Raw genomic sequence first — 9807 nt, forward strand, 5'->3', positions numbered from 1 at the left:
GAAAGCAAACGACGTTCTGCGTCTTGTAAGACATAAAAACAATAAGCATGGATAGTATTTCGGGTGCGATCATACCAGCACTAATGCACCGGATCCCATCAGAACTCCGCAGTTAAGCGTGCTTGGGCGAGAGTAGTACTAGGATGGGTGACCCCCTGGGAAGTCCTCGTGTTGCACCCCCTTTTTCGTTGCCCGTTTGCGTTTTTTTAGGTTTTAGGTGCGTTTTTTTTTTCTTTCTTGCTATGTCTATGCTCGGGCGGCATCTGGTTCATCGTTGATTGTTTCCGCGTTTCCCGAACGGAGCCGATCCCTCACGTGGGTCCCACGCCTCGCGTACGAAAGCAAACGACGTTCTGCGTCTTGTAAGACATAAAAACAATAAGCATGGATAGTAGTTCGGGTGCGATCATACCAGCACTAATGCACCGGATCCCATCAGAACTCCGCAGTTAAGCGTGCTTGGGCGAGAGTAGTACTAGGATGGGTGACCCCCTGGGAAGTCCTCGTGTTGCACCCCCTTTTTCGTTGCCCGTTTGCGTTTTTTTAGGTTTTAGGTGCGTTTTTTTTTTCTTTCTTGCTATGTCTATGCTCGGGCGGCATCCGGTTCATCGTTGATTGTTTCCGCGTTTCCCGAACGGAGCCGATCCCTCACGTGGGTCCCACGCCTCGCGTACGAAAGCAAACGACGTTCTGCGTCTTGTAAGACATAAAAACAATAAGCATGGATAGTATTTCGGGTGCGATCATACCAGCACTAATGCACCGGATCCCATCAGAACTCCGCAGTTAAGCGTGCTTGGGCGAGAGTAGTACTAGGATGGGTGACCCCCTGGGAATTCCTCGTGTTGCACCCCCTTTTTCGTTGCCCGTTTGCGTTTTTTTAGGTTTTAGGTGCGTTTTTTTTTCTTTCTTGCTATGTCTATGCTCGGGCGGCATCCGGTTCATCGTTGATTGTTTCCGCGTTTCCCGAACGGAGCCGATCCCTCACGTGGGTCCCACGCCTCGCGTTCGAAAGCAAACGACGTTCTGCGTCTTGTAAGACATAAAAACAATAAGCATGGATAGTATTTCGGGTGCGATCATACCAGCACTAATGCACCGGATCCCATCAGAACTCCGCAGTTAAGCGTGCTTGGGCGAGAGTAGTACTAGGATGGGTGACCCCCTGGGAAGTCCTCGTGTTACACCCCCTTTTTCGTTGCCCGTTTGCGTTTTTTTAGGTTTTAGGTGCGTTTTTTTTTTCTTTCTTGCTATGTCTATGCTCGGGCGGCATCCGGTTCATCGTTGATTGTTTCCGCGTTTCCCGAACGGAGCCGATCCCTCACGTGGGTCCCACGCCTCGCGTTCGAAAGCAAACGACGTTCTGCGTCTTGTAAGACATAAAAACAATAAGCATGGATAGTATTTCGGGTGCGATCATACCAGCACTAATGCACCGGATCCCATCAGAACTCCGCAGTTAAGCGTGCTTGGGCGAGAGTAGTACTAGGATGGGTGACCCCCTGGGAAGTCCTCGTGTTGCACCCCCTTTTTCGTTGCCCGTTTGCGTTTTTTTAGGTTTTAGGTGCGTTTTTTTTTTCTTTCTTGCTATGTCTATGCTCGGGCGGCATCCGGTTCATCGTTGATTGTTTCCGCGTTTCCCGAACGGAGCCGATCCCTCACGTGGGTCCCACGCCTCGCGTTCGAAAGCAAACGACGTTCTGCGTCTTGTAAGACATAAAAACAATAAGCATGGATAGTATTTCGGGTGCGATCATACCAGCACTAATGCACCGGATCCCATCAGAACTCCGCAGTTAAGCGTGCTTGGGCGAGAGTAGTACTAGGATGGGTGACCCCCTGGGAAGTCCTCGTGTTGCACCCCCTTTTTCGTTGCCCGTTTGCGTTTTTTTAGGTTTTAGGTGCGTTTTTTTTTCTTTCTTGCTATGTCTATGCTCGGGCGGCATCCGGTTCATCGTTGATTGTTTCCGCGTTTCCCGAACGGAGCCGATCCCTCACGTGGGTCCCACGCCTCGCGTACGAAAGCAAACGACGTTCTGCGTCTTGTAAGACATAAAAACAATAAGCATGGATAGTATTTCGGGTGCGATCATACCAGCACTAATGCACCGGATCCCATCAGAACTCCGCAGTTAAGCGTGCTTGGGCGAGAGTAGTACTAGGATGGGTGACCCCCTGGGAAGTCCTCGTGTTGCACCCCCTTTTTCGTTGCCCGTTTGCGTTTTTTTAGGTTTTAGGTGCGTTTTTTTTTTCTTTCTTGCTATGTCTATGCTCGGGCGGCATCCGGTTCATCGTTGATTGTTTCCGCGTTTCCCGAACGGAGCCGATCCCTCACGTGGGTCCCACGCCTCGCGTTCGAAAGCAAACGACGTTCTGCGTCTTGTAAGACATAAAAACAATAAGCATGGATAGTATTTCGGGTGCGATCATACCAGCACTAATGCACCGGATCCCATCAGAACTCCGCAGTTAAGCGTGCTTGGGCGAGAGTAGTACTAGGATGGGTGACCCCCTGGGAAGTCCTCGTGTTGCACCCCCTTTTTCGTTGCCCGTTTGCGTTTTTTTAGGTTTTAGGTGCGTTTTTTTTTTCTTTCTTGCTATGTCTATGCTCGGGCGGCATCCGGTTCATCGTTGATTGTTTCCGCGTTTCCCGAACGGAGCCGATCCCTCACGTGGGTCCCACGCCTCGCGTTCGAAAGCAAACGACGTTCTGCGTCTTGTAAGACATAAAAACAATAAGCATGGATAGTATTTCGGGTGCGATCATACCAGCACTAATGCACCGGATCCCATCAGAACTCCGCAGTTAAGCGTGCTTGGGCGAGAGTAGTACTAGGATGGGTGACCCCCTGGGAAGTCCTCGTGTTGCACCCCCTTTTTCGTTGCCCGTTTGCGTTTTTTTAGGTTTTAGGTGCGTTTTTTTTTTCTTTCTTGCTATGTCTATGCTCGGGCGGCATCTGGTTCATCGTTGATTGTTTCCGCGTTTCCCGAACGGAGCCGATCCCTCACGTGGGTCCCACGCCTCGCGTACGAAAGCAAACGACGTTCTGCGTCTTGTAAGACATAAAAACAATAAGCATGGATAGTAGTTCGGGTGCGATCATACCAGCACTAATGCACCGGATCCCATCAGAACTCCGCAGTTAAGCGTGCTTGGGCGAGAGTAGTACTAGGATGGGTGACCCCCTGGGAAGTCCTCGTGTTGCACCCCCTTTTTCGTTGCCCGTTTGCGTTTTTTTAGGTTTTAGGTGCGTTTTTTTTTTCTTTCTTGCTATGTCTATGCTCGGGCGGCATCCGGTTCATCGTTGATTGTTTCCGCGTTTCCCGAACGGAGCCGATCCCTCACGTGGGTCCCACGCCTCGCGTACGAAAGCAAACGACGTTCTGCGTCTTGTAAGACATAAAAACAATAAGCATGGATAGTATTTCGGGTGCGATCATACCAGCACTAATGCACCGGATCCCATCAGAACTCCGCAGTTAAGCGTGCTTGGGCGAGAGTAGTACTAGGATGGGTGACCCCCTGGGAAGTCCTCGTGTTACACCCCCTTTTTCGTTGCCCGTTTGCGTTTTTTTAGGTTTTAGGTGCGTTTTTTTTTTCTTTCTTGCTATGTCTATGCTCGGGCGGCATCCGGTTCATCGTTGATTGTTTCCGCGTTTCCCGAACGGAGCCGATCCCTCACGTGGGTCCCACGCCTCGCGTTCGAAAGCAAACGACGTTCTGCGTCTTGTAAGACATAAAAACAATAAGCATGGATAGTATTTCGGGTGCGATCATACCAGCACTAATGCACCGGATCCCATCAGAACTCCGCAGTTAAGCGTGCTTGGGCGAGAGTAGTACTAGGATGGGTGACCCCCTGGGAAGTCCTCGTGTTGCACCCCCTTTTTCGTTGCCCGTTTGCGTTTTTTTAGGTTTTAGGTGCGTTTTTTTTTTCTTTCTTGCTATGTCTATGCTCGGGCGGCATCCGGTTCATCGTTGATTGTTTCCGCGTTTCCCGAACGGAGCCGATCCCTCACGTGGGTCCCACGCCTCGCGTTCGAAAGCAAACGACGTTCTGCGTCTTGTAAGACATAAAAACAATAAGCATGGATAGTATTTCGGGTGCGATCATACCAACACTAATGCACCGGATCCCATCAGAACTCCGCAGTTAAGCGTGCTTGGGCGAGAGTAGTACTAGGATGGGTGACCCCCTGGGAAGTCCTCGTGTTGCACCCCCTTTTTCGTTGCCCGTTTGCGTTTTTTTAGGTTTTAGGTGCGTTTTTTTTTCTTTCTTGCTATGTCTATGCTCGGGCGGCATCCGGTTCATCGTTGATTGTTTCCGCGTTTCCCGAACGGAGCCGATCCCTCACGTGGGTCCCACGCCTCGCGTACGAAAGCAAACGACGTTCTGCGTCTTGTAAGACATAAAAACAATAAGCATGGATAGTATTTCGGGTGCGATCATACCAGCACTAATGCACCGGATCCCATCAGAACTCCGCAGTTAAGCGTGCTTGGGCGAGAGTAGTACTAGGATGGGTGACCCCCTGGGAAGTCCTCGTGTTGCACCCCCTTTTTCGTTGCCCGTTTGCGTTTTTTTAGGTTTTAGGTGCGTTTTTTTTTTCTTTCTTGCTATGTCTATGCTCGGGCGGCATCCGGTTCATCGTTGATTGTTTCCGCGTTTCCCGAACGGAGCCGATCCCTCACGTGGGTCCCACGCCTCGCGTTCGAAAGCAAACGACGTTCTGCGTCTTGTAAGACATAAAAACAATAAGCATGGATAGTATTTCGGGTGCGATCATACCAGCACTAATGCACCGGATCCCATCAGAACTCCGCAGTTAAGCGTGCTTGGGCGAGAGTAGTACTAGGATGGGTGACCCCCTGGGAAGTCCTCGTGTTGCACCCCCTTTTTCGTTGCCCGTTTGCGTTTTTTTAGGTTTTAGGTGCGTTTTTTTTTTCTTTCTTGCTATGTCTATGCTCGGGCGGCATCTGGTTCATCGTTGATTGTTTCCGCGTTTCCCGAACGGAGCCGATCCCTCACGTGGGTCCCACGCCTCGCGTACGAAAGCAAACGACGTTCTGCGTCTTGTAAGACATAAAAACAATAAGCATGGATAGTATTTCGGGTGCGATCATACAAGCACTAATGCACCGGATCCCATCACAACTCCGCAGTTAAGCGTGCTTGGGCGAGAGTAGTACTAGGATGGGTGACCCCCTGGGAAGTCCTCGTGTTGCACCCCCTTTTTCGTTGCCCGTTTGCGTTTTTTTAGGTTTTAGGTGCGTTTTTTTTTTCTTTCTTGCTATGTCTATGCTCGGGCGGCATCCGGTTCATCGTTGATTGTTTCCGCGTTTCCCGAACGGAGCCGATCCCTCACGTGGGTCCCACGCCTCGCGTTCGAAAGCAAACGACGTTCTGCGTCTTGTAAGACATAAAAACAATAAGCATGGATAGTATTTCGGGTGCGATCATACCAGCACTAATGCACCGGATCCCATCAGAACTCCGCAGTTAAGCGTGCTTGGGCGAGAGTAGTACTAGGATGGGTGACCCCCTGGGAAGTCCTCGTGTTGCACCCCCTTTTTCGTTGCCCGTTTGCGTTTTTTTAGGTTTTAGGTGCGTTTTTTTTTTCTTTCTTGCTATGTCTATGCTCGGGCGGCATCTGGTTCATCGTTGATTGTTTCCGCGTTTCCCGAACAGAGCCGATCCCTCACGTGGGTCCCACGCCTCGCGTACGAAAGCAAACGACGTTCTGCGTCTTGTAAGACATAAAAACAATAAGCATGGATAGTAGTTCGGGTGCGATCATACCAGCACTAATGCACCGGATCCCATCAGAACTCCGCAGTTAAGCGTGCTTGGGCGAGAGTAGTACTAGGATGGGTGACCCCCTGGGAAGTCCTCGTGTTGCACCCCCTTTTTCGTTGCCCGTTTGCGTTTTTTTAGGTTTTAGGTGCGTTTTTTTTTTCTTTCTTGCTATGTCTATGCTCGGGCGGCATCCGGTTCATCGTTGATTGTTTCCGCGTTTCCCGAACGGAGCCGATCCCTCACGTGGGTCCCACGCCTCGCGTACGAAAGCAAACGACGTTCTGCGTCTTGTAAGACATAAAAACAATAAGCATGGATAGTATTTCGGGTGCGATCATACCAGCACTAATGCACCGGATCCCATCAGAACTCCGCAGTTAAGCGTGCTTGGGCGAGAGTAGTACTAGGATGGGTGACCCCCTGGGAATTCCTCGTGTTGCACCCCCTTTTTCGTTGCCCGTTTGCGTTTTTTTAGGTTTTAGGTGCGTTTTTTTTTTCTTTCTTGCTATGTCTATGCTCGGGCGGCATCCGGTTCATCGTTGATTGTTTCCGCGTTTCCCGAACGGAGCCGATCCCTCACGTGGGTCCCACGCCTCGCGTTCGAAAGCAAACGACGTTCTGCGTCTTGTAAGACATAAAAACAATAAGCATGGATAGTATTTCGGGTGCGATCATACCAGCACTAATGCATCGGATCCAATCAGAACTCTGCAGTTAAGCGTGCTTGGGCGAGAGTAGTACTAGGATGGGTGACCCCCTGGGAAGTCCTCGTGTTGCACCCCCTTTTTCGTTGCCCGTTTGCGTTTTTTTAGGTTTTAGGTGCGTTTTTTTTCTTTCTTGCTATGTCTATGCTCGGGCGGCATCCGGTTCATCGTTGATTGTTTCCGCGTTTCCCGAACGGAGCCGATCCCTCACGTGGGTCCCACGCCTCGCGTACGAAAGCAAACGACGTTCTGCGTCTTGTAAGACATAAAAACAATAAGCATGGATAGTATTTCGGGTGCGATCATACCAGCACTAATGCACCGGATCCCATCAGAACTCCGCAGTTAAGCGTGCTTGGGCGAGAGTAGTACTAGGATGGGTGACCCCCTGGGAAGTCCTCGTGTTGCACCCCCTTTTTCGTTGCCCGTTTGCGTTTTTTTAGGTTTTAGGTGCGTTTTTTTTTTCTTTCTTGCTATGTCTATGCTCGGGCGGCATCTGGTTCATCGTTGATTGTTTCCGCGTTTCCCGAACGGAGCCGATCCCTCACGTGGGTCCCACGCCTCGCGTACGAAAGCAAACGACGTTCTGCGTCTTGTAAGACATAAAAACAATAAGCATGGATAGTATTTCGGGTGCGATCATACCAGCACTAATGCACCGGATCCCATCAGAACTCCGCAGTTAAGCGTGCTTGGGCGAGAGTAGTACTAGGATGGGTGACCCCCTGGGAAGTCCTCGTGTTGCACCCCCTTTTTCGTTGCCCGTTTGCGTTTTTTTAGGTTTTAGGTGCGTTTTTTTTTTCTTTCTTGCTATGTCTATGCTCGGGCGGCATCCGGTTCATCGTTGATTGTTTCCGCGTTTCCCGAACGGAGCCGATCCCTCACGTGGGTCCCACGCCTCGCGTACGAAAGCAAACGACGTTCTGCGTCTTGTAAGACATAAAAACAATAAGCATGGATAGTATTTCGGGTGCGATCATACCAGCACTAATGCACCGGATCCCATCAGAACTCCGCAGTTAAGCGTGCTTGGGCGAGAGTAGTACTAGGATGGGTGACCCCCTGGGAATTCCTCGTGTTGCACCCCCTTTTTCGTTGCCCGTTTGCGTTTTTTTAGGTTTTAGGTGCGTTTTTTTTTCTTTCTTGCTATGTCTATGCTCGGGCGGCATCCGGTTCATCGTTGATTGTTTCCGCGTTTCCCGAACGGAGCCGATCCCTCACGTGGGTCCCACGCCTCGCGTTCGAAAGCAAACGACGTTCTGCGTCTTGTAAGACATAAAAACAATAAGCATGGATAGTATTTCGGGTGCGATCATACCAGCACTAATGCATCGGATCCAATCAGAACTCTGCAGTTAAGCGTGCTTGGGCGAGAGTAGTACTAGGATGGGTGACCCCCTGGGAAGTCCTCGTGTTGCACCCCCTTTTTCGTTGCCCGTTTGCGTTTTTTTAGGTTTTAGGTGCGTTTTTTTTTCTTTCTTGCTATGTCTATGCTCGGGCGGCATCCGGTTCATCGTTGATTGTTTCCGCGTTTCCCGAACGGAGCCGATCCCTCACGTGGGTCCCACGCCTCGCGTACGAAAGCAAACGACGTTCTGCGTCTTGTAAGACATAAAAACAATAAGCATGGATAGTATTTCGGGTGCGATCATACCAGCACTAATGCACCGGATCCCATCAGAACTCCGCAGTTAAGCGTGCTTGGGCGAGAGTAGTACTAGGATGGGTGACCCCCTGGGAAGTCCTCGTGTTGCACCCCCTTTTTCGTTGCCCGTTTGCGTTTTTTTAGGTTTTAGGTGCGTTTTTTTTTTTCTTTCTTGCTATGTCTATGCTCGGGCGGCATCCGGTTCATCGTTGATTGTTTCCGCGTTTCCCGAACGGAGCCGATCCCTCACGTGGGTCCCACGCCTCGCGTACGAAAGCAAACGACGTTCTGCGTCTTGTAAGACATAAAAACAATAAGCATGGATAGTATTTCGGGTGCGATCATACCAGCACTAATGCACCGGATCCCATCAGAACTCCGCAGTTAAGCGTGCTTGGGCGAGAGTAGTACTAGGATGGGTGACCCCCTGGGAAGTCCTCGTGTTGCACCCCCTTTTTCGTTGCCCGTTTGCGTTTTTTTAGGTTTTAGGTGCGTTTTTTTTTCTTTCTTGCTATGTCTATGCTCGGGCGGCATCCGGTTCATCGTTGATTGTTTCCGCGTTTCCCGAACGGAGCCGATCCCTCACGTGGGTCCCACGCCTCGCGTACGAAAGCAAACGACGTTCTGCGTCTTGTAAGACATAAAAACAATAAGCATGGATAGTATTTCGGGTGCGATCATACCAGCACTAATGCACCGGATCCCATCAGAACTCCGCAGTTAAGCGTGCTTGGGCGAGAGTAGTACTAGGATGGGTGACCCCCTGGGAAGTCCTCGTGTTGCACCCCCTTTTTCGTTGCCCGTTTGCGTTTTTTTAGGTTTTAGGTGCGTTTTTTTTTTCTTTCTTGCTATGTCTATGCTCGGGCGGCATCCGGTTCATCGTTGATTGTTTCCGCGTTTCCCGAACGGAGCCGATCCCTCACGTGGGTCCCACGCCTCGCGTTCGAAAGCAAACGACGTTCTGCGTCTTGTAAGACATAAAAACAATAAGCATGGATAGTATTTCGGGTGCGATCATACCAGCACTAATGCACCGGATCCCATCAGAACTCCGCAGTTAAGCGTGCTTGGGCGAGAGTAGTACTAGGATGGGTGACCCCCTGGGAAGTCCTCGTGTTGCACCCCCTTTTTCGTTGCCCGTTTGCGTTTTTTTAGGTTTTAGGTGCGTTTTTTTTTTCTTTCTTGCTATGTCTATGCTCGGGCGGCATCCGGTTCATCGTTGATTGTTTCCGCGTTTCCCGAACGGAGCCGATCCCTCACGTGGGTCCCACGCCTCGCGTTCGAAAGCAAACGACGTTCTGCGTCTTGTAAGACATAAAAACAATAAGCATGGATAGTATTTCGGGTGCGATCATACCAGCACTAATGCACCGGATCCCATCAGAACTCCGCAGTTAAGCGTGCTTGGGCGAGAGTAGTACTAGGATGGGTGACCCCCTGGGAAGTCCTCGTGTTGCACCCCCTTTTTCGTTGCCCGTTTGCGTTTTTTTAGGTTTTAGGTGCGTTTTTTTTTCTTTCTTGCTATGTCTATGCTCGGGCGGCATCCGGTTCATCGTTGATTGTTTCCGCGTTTCCCGAACGGAGCCGATCCCTCACGTGGGTCCCACGCCTCGCGTACGAAAGCAAACGACGTTCTGCGTCTTGTAAGACATAAAAACAA

The 9807-nt window shown here is 50.6% G+C and overlaps 29 non-coding genes across 29 annotated transcripts; all 29 read left to right on the forward strand.

Annotated features, from left to right (window-relative positions):
- Positions 1–61: 61 nt before the first annotated feature.
- LOC145082450 (5S ribosomal RNA) lies at positions 62–180 on the forward strand. Its single transcript, XR_013696965.1, has one exon. It is a non-coding gene; the product is annotated as a 5S ribosomal RNA (ribosomal RNA).
- A 218-nt stretch (positions 181–398) lies between these two features.
- On the forward strand, positions 399–517 carry LOC145082451 (5S ribosomal RNA). Its single transcript, XR_013696966.1, has one exon. It is a non-coding gene; the product is annotated as a 5S ribosomal RNA (ribosomal RNA).
- A 218-nt stretch (positions 518–735) lies between these two features.
- On the forward strand, positions 736–854 carry LOC145082824 (5S ribosomal RNA). Its single transcript, XR_013697327.1, has one exon. It is a non-coding gene; the product is annotated as a 5S ribosomal RNA (ribosomal RNA).
- A 217-nt stretch (positions 855–1071) lies between these two features.
- LOC145084414 (5S ribosomal RNA) lies at positions 1072–1190 on the forward strand. Its single transcript, XR_013698858.1, has one exon. It is a non-coding gene; the product is annotated as a 5S ribosomal RNA (ribosomal RNA).
- A 218-nt stretch (positions 1191–1408) lies between these two features.
- On the forward strand, positions 1409–1527 carry LOC145082452 (5S ribosomal RNA). The gene has a single exon (XR_013696967.1). It is a non-coding gene; the product is annotated as a 5S ribosomal RNA (ribosomal RNA).
- Positions 1528–1745: 218 nt separating this feature from the next.
- On the forward strand, positions 1746–1864 carry LOC145082453 (5S ribosomal RNA). Its single transcript, XR_013696968.1, has one exon. It is a non-coding gene; the product is annotated as a 5S ribosomal RNA (ribosomal RNA).
- A 217-nt stretch (positions 1865–2081) lies between these two features.
- On the forward strand, positions 2082–2200 carry LOC145082455 (5S ribosomal RNA). The gene has a single exon (XR_013696970.1). It is a non-coding gene; the product is annotated as a 5S ribosomal RNA (ribosomal RNA).
- A 218-nt stretch (positions 2201–2418) lies between these two features.
- Positions 2419–2537, forward strand: LOC145082456 (5S ribosomal RNA). The gene has a single exon (XR_013696971.1). It is a non-coding gene; the product is annotated as a 5S ribosomal RNA (ribosomal RNA).
- A 218-nt stretch (positions 2538–2755) lies between these two features.
- On the forward strand, positions 2756–2874 carry LOC145082457 (5S ribosomal RNA). Its single transcript, XR_013696972.1, has one exon. It is a non-coding gene; the product is annotated as a 5S ribosomal RNA (ribosomal RNA).
- A 218-nt stretch (positions 2875–3092) lies between these two features.
- LOC145082458 (5S ribosomal RNA) lies at positions 3093–3211 on the forward strand. Its single transcript, XR_013696973.1, has one exon. It is a non-coding gene; the product is annotated as a 5S ribosomal RNA (ribosomal RNA).
- A 218-nt stretch (positions 3212–3429) lies between these two features.
- On the forward strand, positions 3430–3548 carry LOC145084415 (5S ribosomal RNA). Its single transcript, XR_013698859.1, has one exon. It is a non-coding gene; the product is annotated as a 5S ribosomal RNA (ribosomal RNA).
- Positions 3549–3766: 218 nt separating this feature from the next.
- On the forward strand, positions 3767–3885 carry LOC145082460 (5S ribosomal RNA). The gene has a single exon (XR_013696974.1). It is a non-coding gene; the product is annotated as a 5S ribosomal RNA (ribosomal RNA).
- Positions 3886–4103: 218 nt separating this feature from the next.
- On the forward strand, positions 4104–4222 carry LOC145084633 (5S ribosomal RNA). The gene has a single exon (XR_013699071.1). It is a non-coding gene; the product is annotated as a 5S ribosomal RNA (ribosomal RNA).
- Positions 4223–4439: 217 nt separating this feature from the next.
- On the forward strand, positions 4440–4558 carry LOC145082462 (5S ribosomal RNA). The gene has a single exon (XR_013696976.1). It is a non-coding gene; the product is annotated as a 5S ribosomal RNA (ribosomal RNA).
- Positions 4559–4776: 218 nt separating this feature from the next.
- Positions 4777–4895, forward strand: LOC145082463 (5S ribosomal RNA). The gene has a single exon (XR_013696977.1). It is a non-coding gene; the product is annotated as a 5S ribosomal RNA (ribosomal RNA).
- Positions 4896–5113: 218 nt separating this feature from the next.
- LOC145073448 (5S ribosomal RNA) lies at positions 5114–5232 on the forward strand. The gene has a single exon (XR_013691378.1). It is a non-coding gene; the product is annotated as a 5S ribosomal RNA (ribosomal RNA).
- A 218-nt stretch (positions 5233–5450) lies between these two features.
- On the forward strand, positions 5451–5569 carry LOC145082464 (5S ribosomal RNA). The gene has a single exon (XR_013696978.1). It is a non-coding gene; the product is annotated as a 5S ribosomal RNA (ribosomal RNA).
- Positions 5570–5787: 218 nt separating this feature from the next.
- Positions 5788–5906, forward strand: LOC145082465 (5S ribosomal RNA). Its single transcript, XR_013696979.1, has one exon. It is a non-coding gene; the product is annotated as a 5S ribosomal RNA (ribosomal RNA).
- A 218-nt stretch (positions 5907–6124) lies between these two features.
- Positions 6125–6243, forward strand: LOC145082826 (5S ribosomal RNA). Its single transcript, XR_013697329.1, has one exon. It is a non-coding gene; the product is annotated as a 5S ribosomal RNA (ribosomal RNA).
- A 218-nt stretch (positions 6244–6461) lies between these two features.
- Positions 6462–6580, forward strand: LOC145085484 (5S ribosomal RNA). Its single transcript, XR_013699882.1, has one exon. It is a non-coding gene; the product is annotated as a 5S ribosomal RNA (ribosomal RNA).
- A 216-nt stretch (positions 6581–6796) lies between these two features.
- Positions 6797–6915, forward strand: LOC145082466 (5S ribosomal RNA). Its single transcript, XR_013696980.1, has one exon. It is a non-coding gene; the product is annotated as a 5S ribosomal RNA (ribosomal RNA).
- A 218-nt stretch (positions 6916–7133) lies between these two features.
- LOC145082467 (5S ribosomal RNA) lies at positions 7134–7252 on the forward strand. Its single transcript, XR_013696981.1, has one exon. It is a non-coding gene; the product is annotated as a 5S ribosomal RNA (ribosomal RNA).
- A 218-nt stretch (positions 7253–7470) lies between these two features.
- LOC145082827 (5S ribosomal RNA) lies at positions 7471–7589 on the forward strand. Its single transcript, XR_013697330.1, has one exon. It is a non-coding gene; the product is annotated as a 5S ribosomal RNA (ribosomal RNA).
- Positions 7590–7806: 217 nt separating this feature from the next.
- Positions 7807–7925, forward strand: LOC145085485 (5S ribosomal RNA). Its single transcript, XR_013699883.1, has one exon. It is a non-coding gene; the product is annotated as a 5S ribosomal RNA (ribosomal RNA).
- A 217-nt stretch (positions 7926–8142) lies between these two features.
- LOC145082468 (5S ribosomal RNA) lies at positions 8143–8261 on the forward strand. The gene has a single exon (XR_013696982.1). It is a non-coding gene; the product is annotated as a 5S ribosomal RNA (ribosomal RNA).
- Positions 8262–8480: 219 nt separating this feature from the next.
- On the forward strand, positions 8481–8599 carry LOC145082469 (5S ribosomal RNA). Its single transcript, XR_013696983.1, has one exon. It is a non-coding gene; the product is annotated as a 5S ribosomal RNA (ribosomal RNA).
- A 217-nt stretch (positions 8600–8816) lies between these two features.
- On the forward strand, positions 8817–8935 carry LOC145082470 (5S ribosomal RNA). The gene has a single exon (XR_013696984.1). It is a non-coding gene; the product is annotated as a 5S ribosomal RNA (ribosomal RNA).
- Positions 8936–9153: 218 nt separating this feature from the next.
- On the forward strand, positions 9154–9272 carry LOC145082471 (5S ribosomal RNA). Its single transcript, XR_013696985.1, has one exon. It is a non-coding gene; the product is annotated as a 5S ribosomal RNA (ribosomal RNA).
- A 218-nt stretch (positions 9273–9490) lies between these two features.
- Positions 9491–9609, forward strand: LOC145082473 (5S ribosomal RNA). Its single transcript, XR_013696987.1, has one exon. It is a non-coding gene; the product is annotated as a 5S ribosomal RNA (ribosomal RNA).
- The last annotated feature ends 198 nt before the right edge of the window (positions 9610–9807 follow it).

This window comes from Lactuca serriola, chromosome 1 (assembly GCF_051521515.1).
Source record: "Lactuca serriola cultivar US96UC23 chromosome 1, Lser_US96UC23_V15, whole genome shotgun sequence".
NCBI classification, from domain to species: Eukaryota; Viridiplantae; Streptophyta; class Magnoliopsida; order Asterales; family Asteraceae; genus Lactuca; species Lactuca serriola.